This window comes from Chrysemys picta, chromosome 3 (genome assembly GCF_011386835.1).
Source record: "Chrysemys picta bellii isolate R12L10 chromosome 3, ASM1138683v2, whole genome shotgun sequence".
In the NCBI taxonomy this organism is placed as follows: Eukaryota; Metazoa; Chordata; order Testudines; family Emydidae; genus Chrysemys; species Chrysemys picta.
In genome coordinates this window covers 62,877,779-62,891,958 of record NC_088793.1, presented here as the reverse complement: position 1 = coordinate 62,891,958, position 14,180 = coordinate 62,877,779, and positions in this window count along the sequence as shown.

Genomic DNA, 14,180 nt, shown 5'->3' with positions numbered 1-14,180 from the left:
TGTATCATGCTTTGTTTACCTCCCTTCCAGGGGAACTGCAGTCTGCTTTCCAGCCACTTCCCTCAAGGGCAATGGCAGCAAATTGTCTGGGCACTTCCTCCATGGTGGTGGTGGGGGACCTGGGACCACCCACTACTCCGGGTCCAAGCCCAGGGACCCTATAGATGGCCATCACTTGCTGTATCCCCTCCAACTCCTCAGTTCATTTCCCTGGGCCTCTTCCTCATGACCCCCAGCATCCTCTTTTCACTTGACTCAAGGCCTCAGCTTGCGAATATCTGCAGCCAACCCAGAGCCATCTTTAGCTTCTCCCCACTCCCCAGGTCTGTCCAGGTTGTTGGCACTTCTTCCTCCTGCTAAGAGCCTGCTCATCTGTGCTCAAGCTCCAGGCAGCTACTGAAACTGCTCTGCCCTGCAGCTCTTCTTATATTGGTCTGCCTGGCCCTGATTGGCTGCTCCTCGCAGCCCTTCTCTAGTTGGCTGCCTCCTGCACAGCCGCCTTAGGGCTCTATTAACCCCTTATGGGCCAGTGTGGGGCAGATGCCCCATCACACTAATCTAAATTTGCCCTGCTGCAAATTAATCACATTACTTTTTGTCCTACAATTTATCACCATCCTCTTTATAACAGCCCTTAACATCTGAATCCTAGAGTCATAGGGTTGGAAGGGACCGCAATGATCACCTAATCTAACCCTTTGCCAAGATGCAGGATTTGTTGTGTCTAAACCAGTGGTGGGCAACCTGCGGTCTGCAGTGTAGGCCAAAAGCCTAATGGGGAGAAATTGTCTCAAGTAAATTGTACTCCATTTTGCTTATTTTGCTTTATACTCCATTTTGCTAGCTTTGAATTAGTAAGAAGAAATTGTAGTCTTGAAATAGTAAGAAGAAATTATTCTGAGTTTCTTCTTTACTGATTGCGTTAATGATTGTTCTTAGAAGGATAGAAGTTTCATGGCTGTAATTATTGCCTTATTTACTGTGTGGTGTGTGAGTGAAAAATGTATGATATACTAATTAACTGAGAAGAGACAGCTGGGGTGGATGGTCAAGAGGGAAGTGGAGGAGGCGAGAAGCAGAATCACCCGGATCGACCCTAAAGCAAAGACATACACCCCAAGGACAAGATAATGAGTTGAGGCAGAGGGACGAGATAAGAAACACCTGCGGATCCTCCCGGTAACAACTCAAAATAATGCTAATTAAGAGCTACCTTGAATACCTCGTGATTGACAGCTCTGGTGTGACACAGCAAGATCCATAGACTTGTATGGGAACTTATCACTATAAAAGAAGGGTGTATTGCCATGGAATTTTGGGTTTGTTCTGCATCAACATCGGAGCTTCGAACACGTTCACCAGAGGCCCAGCTCCCCTCCCTCATGTGCAGTTTCAGCTGGCCACTGGAACTGACCACGCAACACTAAAGACTGGTAACTATAAGATCCAGCTGCAGAACCTTTAGGGGTGCGTATGTCTGAATGAAAGCATATGTTGATTTTAATGCTTAAATTATGCTCTCAATAAATGCGGCAGATTGCCTTATCCCCTTTAAAAAGATTCCATGTGGACATTCAACATCCACAAAACGTCGTGTGGCCTGTGATCAGCTTACCCTGATGGGCTGCATGCAGCCCATGAGTTGCCCACCACTGGTCTAAACCATCCAAGCCAGATCACTATCCAGCCACCTTTTGAAAACCTCCAGTGAAGGAGCTTCCACAATCTCCCTAGGCAGTCTGTTGCATTGTCCTATTGTTCTTGCAGTTAGGAAGTTTTTCCTGAGATTTAATTGAAATCTGCTATGCTGTAGTTTGAACCAGTCTTCCAACAGTGGCCAATGCCAGATGCTTCACAGGGAATGAACAGAACAGGGCAACTATCAAGTAATCTATCCCCTGTCATCCAGTTCTAGCTTCTGTCAATTAGAGGTTTAGGACACCCAGAGTAAGGTGTTGCATCCCTAACCATTTTGACTAATAGCCATTGATGGACCTATCTATCCTCCATGAACTTATCTTTATTTTTGAATGTAGTTATAATTTTGTCCTTCTTAATATCCCTGGCAATGAGTTCCACAGGTTGACTGTGCACTGTGTGAAGAAGTATTTCCTTTTGTCTGTTTTAAACCTGCTGCCTATTAATTTCATTGGATGACCCCTGATTCTTGCATTATGAAGGCATAAATAACACTTCCTTATTCACTTTCTCCCCACCATTCATGATTTGTTAGACTTCTATCATCCCCCTGCAAACATCTTTTTTCCAAGCTGAAAAGTCCCAATCTTTTTACTCTCTCCTCATATGGAAGCTGTTCCATCCCAGTAATCATTTTGTTGCCCAGATGCGTACCTGAGCCTCTGTACCTAAACCCTATCACATAGGCCCATTACCTCGGAGTCATCTTTGACTGCTACCCCTTCCAGGCTGTCCAAATTGTGCAGCTCTAACATTTCTAAAATCCACTGGGCTTGAAGACTTAGTCCTAGACGTTCCAGGAATGTGATTGAATTACTTGTCCTCACTCAGAGATCAGCTATTAAAATATGCCCAGCTAGAATCCAAGTAGGTTAAATCCAAATCCAGCATAACTGTACCTAGTTATGTATCTGTATTCTACATATACTTGTTTTAACTATGAAACTATTCGGGTAATAATAAAAATTGAGTCATGAAATTAACTGTAATTATAATAATTAAAAGTTATCAAAAGCACCACTAGATAAATTACAAAATGGAAGTACAATCACTGTGTTATAAAACATAACAAGCATTTATGAACTAAAGCTTCTACTTCATTATTCACTTACTCCTCTGCGCCCAGATATCACAGCAAACTCACTGAAGTGTTATAAGAGCATAGCTGCTAGGATGCACAGTGGAGGTGAGTTAAGGTTATGGTTTGAGCCTTTTTTAAAGTGTGTCAGGTTTTTTTTAAAGCCCAGTTTATGTCTCAATACTATTCTCATTCATTTTTTCCAGGTAATACATTTTTGGGGCCAATATTTTGATGCAATTTAAAATATGGTACTCCATTAAAACAAACAGGAATAGGTCCTCTCCAAGTTCCTGGGGAAGTCATATACATTGGGCTGAGTTTTGCTACTTCTGTATTTCTGTCATGCGGGAGAAGGAGGATCAAATTAAGAGAGTGAAAAAGTACTATATATTTGGGCTCCAATCCTGCAATAGGATCATTACTGACAACTCTTGTACATCTACAGTCTCCTAGTGACTTTAGTGGGAATCTACATAAGCCCAAAGGTTCATTTCAGTACATTTATTTGCGTGTTTTGATTAGGGAGCCTAAATAAGTCTAATGCAATTGGAAACATTCACGAAGAACAGAACTTTTTATATAAAGATCACTAAATTCCTTCCCTTGCTCCTACAAAGGAGCAATCCCACTGATCCAATAACACCTGGAACTATATCTATATTTTATATTATAGAATCATAGAATATCAGGGTTGGAAGAGACCTCAGGAGGTCATCTAGTCCAACCCCCTGCTCAAAGCAGGACCAATCCCCAAATAAATCATCCCAACCAGGGCTTTGTCAAGCTGGACTTTAAAAACCTCTAAGGAAGGAGATTCCACCACCTCCCCAGGTAACCAATTCCAGTGATTCACCACCCTCTTAGTGAAAAAGCTTTTCCTAATATCCAACCTAAACCTCCCCCACTGCAATTTGAGACCATTACTCCTTGTTCTGTCATCTGCTACCACTCAGAACAGTTTAGATCCATCCTCTTTAGAGCTCCCTTTCAGGTAGTTGAAAGCAGCTATCAAATCCCCCCTCATTCTTCTCTTCTGCAGACTAAACAATCCCAGTTCCCTCAGCCTCTCCTCATAACTCATGTTCTCCAGCCCCCTAATAATTTTTGTTGCCCTCCGCTGGACTCTTTCCAATTTTCCCACATCCTTCTTGTAGTGTGGGACCCAAAACACTAGACACAGTACTCCAGATGAGGCCTCACCAATGCCGAATAGAGGTGAATGATAACGTCCGTCGATCTGCTGGCAATGTTCCTACTTATACAGCCCAAAATGCCATTAGCCTTCTTGGCAATAAGGGCACACTGTCGACTCATATCCAGCTTCTCAGCCACTGTAACCCATAGGTCCTTTACTGCAGAACTGCTGCCTAGCCACTTGGTCCCTAGTCTGTAGCAGTGCATGGGATTCTTCCGTCCTAAGTGCAGGACTCTGCACTTGTCCTTGTTGAACCTCCTCAGATTTCTTTTGGCCCAATCCTCTAATTTGTCTAGGTCCCTCTGTATCCTATCCCTACCCTTCAGCGTATTTATCACTCCTCCCAGTTTAGTGTCATCTGCAAACTTGCTGAGGGGGCAGTCCACGCCACACTTCTAAACTTAGTCCAGAGACTCTCAGGTTTTTCTGCAGTTTCATACCGGAGTTCTGAGCAGTCATACTGCTCTCTTACATACAATGCAACTCCCCAACCTTTTCTGCCCTGCCTGTCCTTCCTGAACAGTTTATATTCATCCATGACACTACTCCAGTCATTTGAGTAATCCCACCAAGTCTCTGTTATTCCAATCACATCATAATTCCTTGACTGTGCCAAGACTTCCAGTTCTCCCTGTTGTTTCCCAGGCTTCTTGCATTTGTGTATAGGCACTTAAGATAACTCGCTGATCATCCTGCTTTCTCAGTATGAGGCAGGAGTCTTCCCGTCTTGCGCTCTCCTGCTCGTGCTTCCTCCTGGTATCCTACTTCCCCACTTACCTCAGGGCTTTGGTCTCCTTCCCCCGGTGAACCTAGTTTAAAGCCCTCCTCACTAGGTTAGCCAGCCTGCTTGCCAAGATGCTCTTCCCTCTCTTCGTTAGGTGAAGCCCGTCTCTGCCTAGCACTCCTCCTTCTTGGAACACCATCCCATGGTCAAAGAATCCAAAGCCTTCTCTCCGACACCACCTGCGTAGCCATTCATTGACTTCCATAATTCGACGGTCTCTACTTGGGCCTTTTCCTTCCACAGGGAGGATGGACGAGAACACCACTTGCGCCTCAAACTCCTTTATCCTTCTTTTCAGAGCCATGTAGCCTGCAATGATCTGCTCAAGGTCATTCTTGTATCATTGGTGCCCATGAGGAGAAGCAGGAATGGGTAGTGATCTGATTCTCCTCAGCTTTCCTGGTCGGGACGGCAGATAGATGACTCAGTCCCCCTTAGGAGGGAGTCCCTGACCACCACCACCCACCTCCTTCTCTCGGGAATGGTGGTCGTGGAACCCCCATCCCCAGGATAGTGCATCTGATGCCGTCCAATCGGTGGAGTCTCCTTCTCCTCCCTTCCCTCAGATGTAACATCTAGTCCACTCTCCGCATTAGTACCTGTGGAGAGAACATGAAAACGGTTGCTCACTTGTATCTGCATTGCTGGTACTTGGATGCTCCTCTTTCTTCTTCTGGAGGTCACATGTTGCCAAATCTCTTCACTGTCCCTCTATCCCCATTGCGCAGCCTGCTCTGATTCTTCAAAATGCTTTCTGCTCATGTTTCTCTGAACATTAGTTATATTTTGGAGAGCATTGCATAAGGTAGTGTGCCATTGCAGTCAGTTGATCTGATTGGAGCATACAAGATGCTTTACCATATGTAGTAAAACTTTTTTGGGGGGGCGGGGGAGCTCACAAGTCTTAATTATTTTATACAAAAATATGATCTATTTTGTTAAACATACTTTAAGCATCCTGTGTTTTTAATGAAACAAAAGACTATAAGTAACTTGCATGAAAAGAGCTGATCATTAAATTGTAATTTTCTATAACAAAGATCATATCTTGAGTAAAATGCTTGAAAACATAGTGCTTAGGAAGCTGTTTTATCCATACCACTATTAGCTGAATGCACAATTACATAACTGGCTTATTTTCTCTGGAAATTTTACTAAGTATCAAGTCATGCAAAGTTCCTGTAAAATGTTGACTGCTTCCACCTCATTAAAGTTGCCTGTTATTTAACTGCCCAGTGACAACAGTAAATCTGATATGACTGTTGTCTTTGGGCAGCAAAATGACATGAACTACGCCAGCCATACTAAAGGTATTTTACCGTAACATACAGATATATTGTTTCCCCTGGGAGCGACTTTCACTAAAGTGTATGTTAAGCTGCAACTCTTCTTTGCAGAGAAAACCAAAGACTTTGGGCGAACTCTTGGCCCCACTGAAGTCAATGAAAAAATCCTCATTGTTACAATAGGGGAAGGGTTTCACCTGTAGCATCATATGCAATTTTGAAAACTTTTTAATGGTGCCATTTGATCATAAGAATGAGACTCCCAAACAGCTTATCTTCCTTTTGCTTGTACTCAATACCGCAAAATGAGGTATCCTTATTTAACTTTTTCTATAGATGTTACTTGTATTACCAACTGTTACCTGCAATTGTTTCTTTCTCACTTAAATTGTTTCTTTCTCACTTACCCTTTGTAATTCCACTGAATTCAATGAGGTTGCATGGAATGTAAATCGGGACAGAATTTGTCCGTGTGTGTGTGTGTGTGTGTGTGTGTGTGTGTGTGTGTGTGTAATAGGCTATAAAGCATTCTATAACACTTTTGTCTGAGTAATGCTCCACTCAAAATCAATTGTGTTCCCTACTGTTACAATGTGGTTTATTGACTGAGAATAAACTACATCCATTGAAATGTATGAAAAGCTTAAAATGCCACCAGTTACTCTTAATTTCTACAGACTGCCGCAAAGCTTCATGCACAACAGCAAATGGACATTATTCTACTGTATTCCATTTGTTTCCAATGCCCTTTAATACACGCATCATAACTGAATGGAAAGCAGCAGATGTTTAGAGTAAACAGAAAAACATGGAGTTTTTGAAGCAGGAGGGCCAGGACATCATACAAAATTTAAATTATTTCAAGATCTCCTGCATCAGTGTTTAAGGGACCCTGAAGCAATTTGCATCATATTTTAAACACAGGAGACGTGAAATGAGTTGAACTCCTACTGAGGAACTGAGTGGGGGGTAGCTCAGTCTGCTCTGTATATGACCTTTTTGATATTTCTATCTAAATGCAGATTCAGTTTTCTGTTCTGTGCCATCCATATAAGAAATCCCTCACTATGGAGATGCTAAAAAGAAATGAAGGAAGAGAAATTTCTCAAGTGTGTTTTATGTCACTTTAGCAATGATCTGGGCTTTCTTTATCTCTAGGTAACAATGAATATATGAAAAAAGATGAGACTGAGAAAAAATTGCTCTGATTGTATGTGAACTCTTATCCTTTGTTCTTGTTGTTTAGTCTTTCTCTGCAAGCGCAAAAGCAGAGAGCTCTAACTGGCATTTGGACAAGAAAACCTCATTTTTCCATCGCCGAGATTAATATTTTTCCTGGTCCTGGATAGTATTAAAAACTGCATATAAACTGCTCTCCATTTAGCTCGGGATTCTTGAGAGTTGATTGTGCTTTCCTACATACAAAAAGAGTAAAATTCTCAATGCAGAGGGCAATCTTTGTCCTAAAAATTAATTTGCAAATAGAAAATGGTTTTGGAATTTTGAACATGAGAGGAGGTTCTGACTGGCTGGCAATGCTGTCCTACTTTTGCCAAAGACACCAGTGAAAAACGTTCATGACCTTTTTGGTCAGTTCCATTCCATGAGGATGTGAAGTAGCCAAAGCTATTCAGTCTTTCATGCCTCACCATGCATATGAAGAGCACACAAAATGTTAGCTAAAACCCTCTCAGCTTGTATTTCTCTGATTGACTTCCAATGTACAGGTTATTAGTTGGTTAACTTCTTGTAAGAGTTTCTGTTAAGTAGGATTCAAAGAAGTAGTGGATATTGGAAGATGGCTGAGAGAGATGATGACAAACAAGGAGGTGGAGGTTGGCCGCACTGGTAGAGAGAAGGGGCTGGAGGTGACAACAAAACAATATGGGAGGCCAAAGTTGTGAAGGGCATAGAAGATGAGGACAAGAAGAGTCTATCTTAGTTAGTGATATGGCCCCTCCCCTGCACCACCTGAACATCCTGATGTGTTGACAAAGAGAGTGAGGGACTAAGAGAGGGCTGTGATGTCATCAGAAATACAGACAAGGAGGATGATTTTAGCAGCTGTGTTTTGAATGAATAGGAGTAAGTGACATAGCTGTCAAGAAGACCAGAGAGGAGAAGCCTGCCATGATCAAGCGTTTTAGCTGTGTAGATTGAAAGAAAAACACTGGATCTTAGAAAACGTATGGAAGAAGAATCAACAAGATTTGGACCTAATCTGGATGTGTAGTACAAGAGAGGAAGGACCTAGCAATGACTCCCAGGTTCTACACCTGTCTGACAAAAAAGGAGGGTATTGTGTTCAGGAAACGTGGTGAGTGAGGAGAACTTGAGAGGAAAAAAAAGTCAGGAGTTCACTTTTTGTGATGTTAAGTTTACAATGATGGCAAAACATTCTGGAAAAGATGTGAGAGAGACAGATGTTGGATGGGAGGAAGAGGCAAAGGTAGAAGCTGACAGGAAATTTGAGTGAACAATGAAAATTTTCAGCCATAACTTTCCCTCCCCCCCCCCCAAAAATGGAGATTCCGAGTGACAGAAACAGATAGCAAATTGATAGCTATTTTGCCAAATTGTTTTGGTAAAAAAAATTCTAAAAATATTGAAAGATATTGTTAAGATGCTTTTGAAACAAAATATTTTGAAGGTTTTCCTCAAAAATTCTTGTAATTATATTTAAAAACAAACAGAATTTACAAATAGTTAAAATCAAAATGAAGCGTTTCACTTTTGTCAGAAAGTGATTTTGTTTGACCTGAAATTTCCCCCCCCAAATTTTTCTGAATTGCCAGAGAATCAAAAAATCTTTTATTTTTCCAGCTCTACTCATCAGCATAAAGATGTTATTTGAAATCACGTGAAGGAGTGTGATCATCCAAAGATAGGCGTAGAGAGAGGAAAAAAAAAAGAGTATGGGGCCAAGGAGTGAGCCCTACAGGAACTCCACAGAAAGAGGGAGAGAGGAGAAGGATGACCCACCACATTCCTTTGAAGTAGGTGTATTCTTTTAGGAGATCCTATTTCCAAAATAGTAGACACAATAAAAGGGTGTCCATAGTAGTACTCTGTGTCAGAATTCAGTGAGATGAGGCTTCTTTTAAAGAAAGAAGAATGCAGCAACTACAAGGATTTTGTGGATTGCAGGCACAAGAAAAGATTAACTCTGTAGTGAGGTGGGCTTTAATGGGGTTAGAATGTACTGTATTGAGATGTACACTTTGAATAGGATTAAAATTTCATAAAGACCCCTCATTTATTCTAAGCTTCACTGCGGGGCAAACTGTGGCCACGGCCCCAAGTTTGAGTAGCATAAAAGTGTGTAGATGGACTCCTCCTCCCACTTTTGTTGGCAGAATAGCTGTATGACTGCTCTACATCCACTACTGCACCCTCATGACTGAAGTAGCAGCTACTTTTATGTAGGGGCAATGGCAATAGCCTTCATACTGTCCTCAATCCTTCCCCCATGATGTGGCAACACACAGAGCAGGTCTATGGACCTCTTGCTTAGGATATTGTTTTCAAGTCACCTTCTGGAATTAAATGCTGTGTGAATCAACAGCTACCTTATAAAATAAATTAATAGTGATATTACTGGTAATTTAAACACAGCATTTAATTCCAGTAGTTTTCAGTTTGTTTTTTAGCTTCCATTTTCATCACCTACTAGAGTGTATGTCTCAAAACTATAATTTAGTGTGAGGTATGAAAACTAATACTTTCATTTTTTGATCAAAAATTCAGTAAATAAGATTATGAGCAGGTGTGTGTACTCATGCATTGGTGGTGCGTAATGGAGTTTGCCATTATACTACAGGCTCTCCAAGTTTACAAAGGAAATATAGGTTAGACATGGTGGAGTTCCCTTTAGAATTCATTCATCTGTAACTAGAGAGGTAAACCTTCAACAAATTTCCCTCCCCCCACAAACACAAACCACCCACCCACCAATAAAAACAAAGTTTTTTATTTTTCCTCTATTTTCACCCTGAATCACAGGATTTCTGTATTCTTTCTTTACCAGTAATATCACTATTAATTTATTTTATATTATATGAAACAACAAGGTAATACCAGCTATCCATTTTTCACATAAGTAATCAGAAAGCACTACCCAAAAGAGAATTAATTTATTATCCATTGTCATCTAAATAAGTGTTTTCATTAGATTAAGAAAAATGTATATGTACATTTTGACATTAGGTGATCACAAATATAATCAAGTAATTTTTACAATCATGACATTACAATAAACTTAAATATTACCCATGTAATTTCAATGTAGCAACAAGTTCAGATATGCCTTGTTAATAAATAAGGTACTAATTTACAGGCGGGAATATAATTCTACAAGCAATGACAAACATGCATTGAATTTCAGTGACCACTGCATACTAACTTTTAACAGTGATTTTAACTAACTTACATTTCTGAAATACAGTACCTCATCCACATAAGACAAAATATATATTTTAACATTGTCAACCAAATGTTGTGAGATGCAGGACTAACTCAAATAAGTTATTACTTTTCCTTTACGTTTAAAAAAGGTTTCCTATTTGTGCTAAGCAATCCCTCTTATTTTAAAACAAAGAATCCTTCCCAAGCTGACCTAAGGACATGTTTTAGAGCAGGAGTGGGCAAACTATGGCCTGGGGGCTGCATCCAGCCCTTCAGATGTTTTAATTTGGCCCTCAAGCTCCTGTCTGGGAGCAGGGTCAGGGGCTTGCTCCGCACAGCTCCCAGAAGCTGCAGCATGTTCCCCCCCTCTGGCTCCTACGTGTAGGGGCTACCAGGGGCTTTGCACACTCCCCCAAGCACCTGCCCCACAGGTCCCATTGGCCAGCCAATGGAACCTGCAGGCACAGCGCCTGCGGACAGGGCAGCGCACAGAGCTGCCTGGCTGTGCCTCTGTCTAGGAGCCAGAGGGGGGACATGCTGCTGCTTCCGGAAGCTGCTTGAGGTAAGTGCCGCCTGGAACCTGCACCCCTGACCCCCTCCAGTGCCCAACCCCCTGCCCCAGCCCTGATCCCCCTCCAAACCCCTCAGTCCCACCCTCCTGCACCCCAAGCCCCAATTTCACAAGCATTCATGGCCCACCATACAATTTCCATATCCAGCTGTGGCCCTTCAGCCAAAAAGTTTGCCCACCCCGTTTTAGAGCAAGGATTGAATAAGCTGCAGTCTGAAAGAAGGACTACAGACCTAATGACAAGGATATCAAGATCTACAAATTAATATTTATTCTTTGTTATTGTGAACATCAAAGAGGAATGAAGTGACCCACTTTGTTTATAGTCTTCAGATTGTTATGTCATGTTGAACCAGTCAGTCTGTTTCAGTTGCAAAAGGAACAGGAACTATTCCATTTATAATTTAAGCATTGGTTTGTAATTGATGTTTTGTGATTCCTGAATGCAGTTAGTTGTTGGACTAGGCAAAATATATTTGATTTGATTTTTTTTTATAAAGCTATTACTTTTTCAGTAAAAAGGGGAAGAGGCTAAGGTGTGAAATAGAATACAAACTGAAACAGTCTTTCAGTAGTGCAGATTTCAAAAGAGCCATGAAGTACAGCTGATTTGCTCTCCCTCTGGCTTTGTGTTAGAGCCTCGGAGGGACTACAGAACTGCTTCTGTTCCTCAAAGCTTGGTGGAAGAGAGGGACAGCTTAGCCTTACTATTAATTTTAAATAAATGAAGGTTAGTGACATATGCCCCAAACAAATAATTTCTAAAAACATTAATTAAATGTTACATACAAATGATAGCATGCTTTATCTAGCCGGAGGAACCATTCGTTTCCACTTAAAAAGAAGAAGACTAATTCCCAGACTGGCAATAAATTGCATTAAATGAACTAAGCACAATAGGGACTGATAATCTATATAACACAGCAGGTTGAATAGTTCATTAAAAGCAAATATTTAAGTGGACACAAAACAGAGGCCTCTTTTCCCTTTCTCTTCCCTTCTCCTGAATCATTTTAAACTTAATCTATTTATTCAAATGTCCTTCCTTTGTCTGTTGGATCCTGGAGAATCCAGAATGGGTCTTAGAACTTTCCTCATGTAACAAGTGATCAGCAGACAACCCCTCAGGGCAAAGCTTCAAACACTGAGTTCATTGGTAGGAGGTTGCAATTCTCTCATCCCAAGTACTTCCTAGGAAATCCACTTCAAAGGATTTTTGGGTACAATACATGTGAAGTTCCTAATTCTTCCCAGAGATAGTCAGTCTCCTAGAGAAGTTTTATGCAGTTCCACAGTAACACACATCTAATTCAGAGGGGTAGCCGTGTTAGTCTGAATCTGTAAAAAGCAACAGAGGGTCCTGTGGCACCTTTGAGACTAACAGAAGTACTGGGAGCATAAGCTTTCGTGGGTAAGAACCTCACTTCTTCAGATGCATCTGAAGAAGTGAGGTTCTTACCCACGAAAGCTTATGCTCCCAGTACTTCTGTTAGTCTCAAAGGTGCCACAGGACCCTCTGTTGCTTTTTACACATCTAATTGCATTTTTAACACAATGGACCCCAAAAGGTATTAAACTTAATTCAATAATGTTTATCTTAATTCCATAAGGTTTGTCCAGGATATTGTAATATATCTGTCACATCAATTAATCAACATTTTCATAGTGACAGGAGTGGAATGAATATAGAGACACACACACAGTGAGAGAAAGAGAGAGAGAGAAAATCTATGTTAAACTAACATTATTTTGGTTTCAAAGTCAAGTTTTTTAGTAAAAGTTATGAAATGCCTGTGTGATGCTGGCAGACCAGCTGTCAGCTTATGCCAAGGTCCCAGGCCTTATTGGATACTGACAAATGCATAGATGGAGACCAGTCTGGTTCACCTGTATGTTAGTATTGTTGAAATAGATATTAGAATTATAAAAATGTGTTTAGACTTTATGGAATGCTTATAAGATACTTCATGTATTAATTCTACTTATAATATCTGTATCCCATCTCATAAGGTAGTGTTTAAATGTGTGTTCTGTAACTATAAAAATGTTTGCTAAGACTGTTTTAAAAAACTCTCTTCTCCTCTCATCCCCCACATACACAGAGAATAGACACAGGCACATTTCTGAACCAAAGGTCATCCCATGTGAAATTTCATCCATGCTCCAAAGCATGGGAGCACTAGATCCTCTCAAAGAAAAGGTCACCAGCATATTTTTTAACATGAGCCAAACAAGTAATTCTTGGAAACAGCTGAATTGTTTTGGCTGAAATTTTCCATTAAATTCAGGCTGAGTCAGATACTCAACATGGAAAATTTTCATCCAAACAGGTTTGGCAAAATTACAGACAACTGAAAAAAGGGACTTATAATGGGAAGTGACAAGCAACCTTAATAGGCAGTGATACCACCTCCACCTACAGTCCTATTATATATATATACATACACACACTCATTCTACTATTGTTTCTATGAAAAGTTGAGGAGAAAAATCACATCTCAGAGACTCCAAAACTTTTCATCCATAAATCTGTTCCATTTGGGGTACATTTTCAGAAGAGTAGCCTCCATTTTGTGCCCACATTTTTTGCATCCACCATTATTAAAATTTATACCTTCAATATAGTTACATCTCCAGTTCTCTGATCAGCAGATTTCAGATGCAAACAAGGTAGAAGTATAACAGCTCATATTTTACACCTACAATTCATATCGAAAGTGCAAATATGAGCAAACAAATTTTCAGGTGAAATTTGCACCTGAGAAGCTGGCTCTGAACCAAGCTTAAATAAGCTTGATTCTTCCAATTCATACTCATAGGGAGGGAAGGGGTCCAATTTTTTTGTAAGAATAGGTTAGTGGACCAGAATGTAAGTGTGATTTTTTCCCCCTGAAAAAAGGATTCCAGGATTTTAACCTGGCTCAGGTATGGATTCCTTCTTTTGCCTTGGGCAAAATACATCTGTCTCAGTTCCCTCATGTGAAAAATAAGGATAATGATACTTACTTAATCTCACAGGGTGAGGTATTATTTTGAGGATTAATGACATAGTGTTTTTCATATTCAAAGCATTTAAGGACACTATACAAGTATAGAGCCATTGAAAAATTTCAGATAATCTTGTTAATCATTGTTTATGGAGCCATTTTCCTACAGATGGT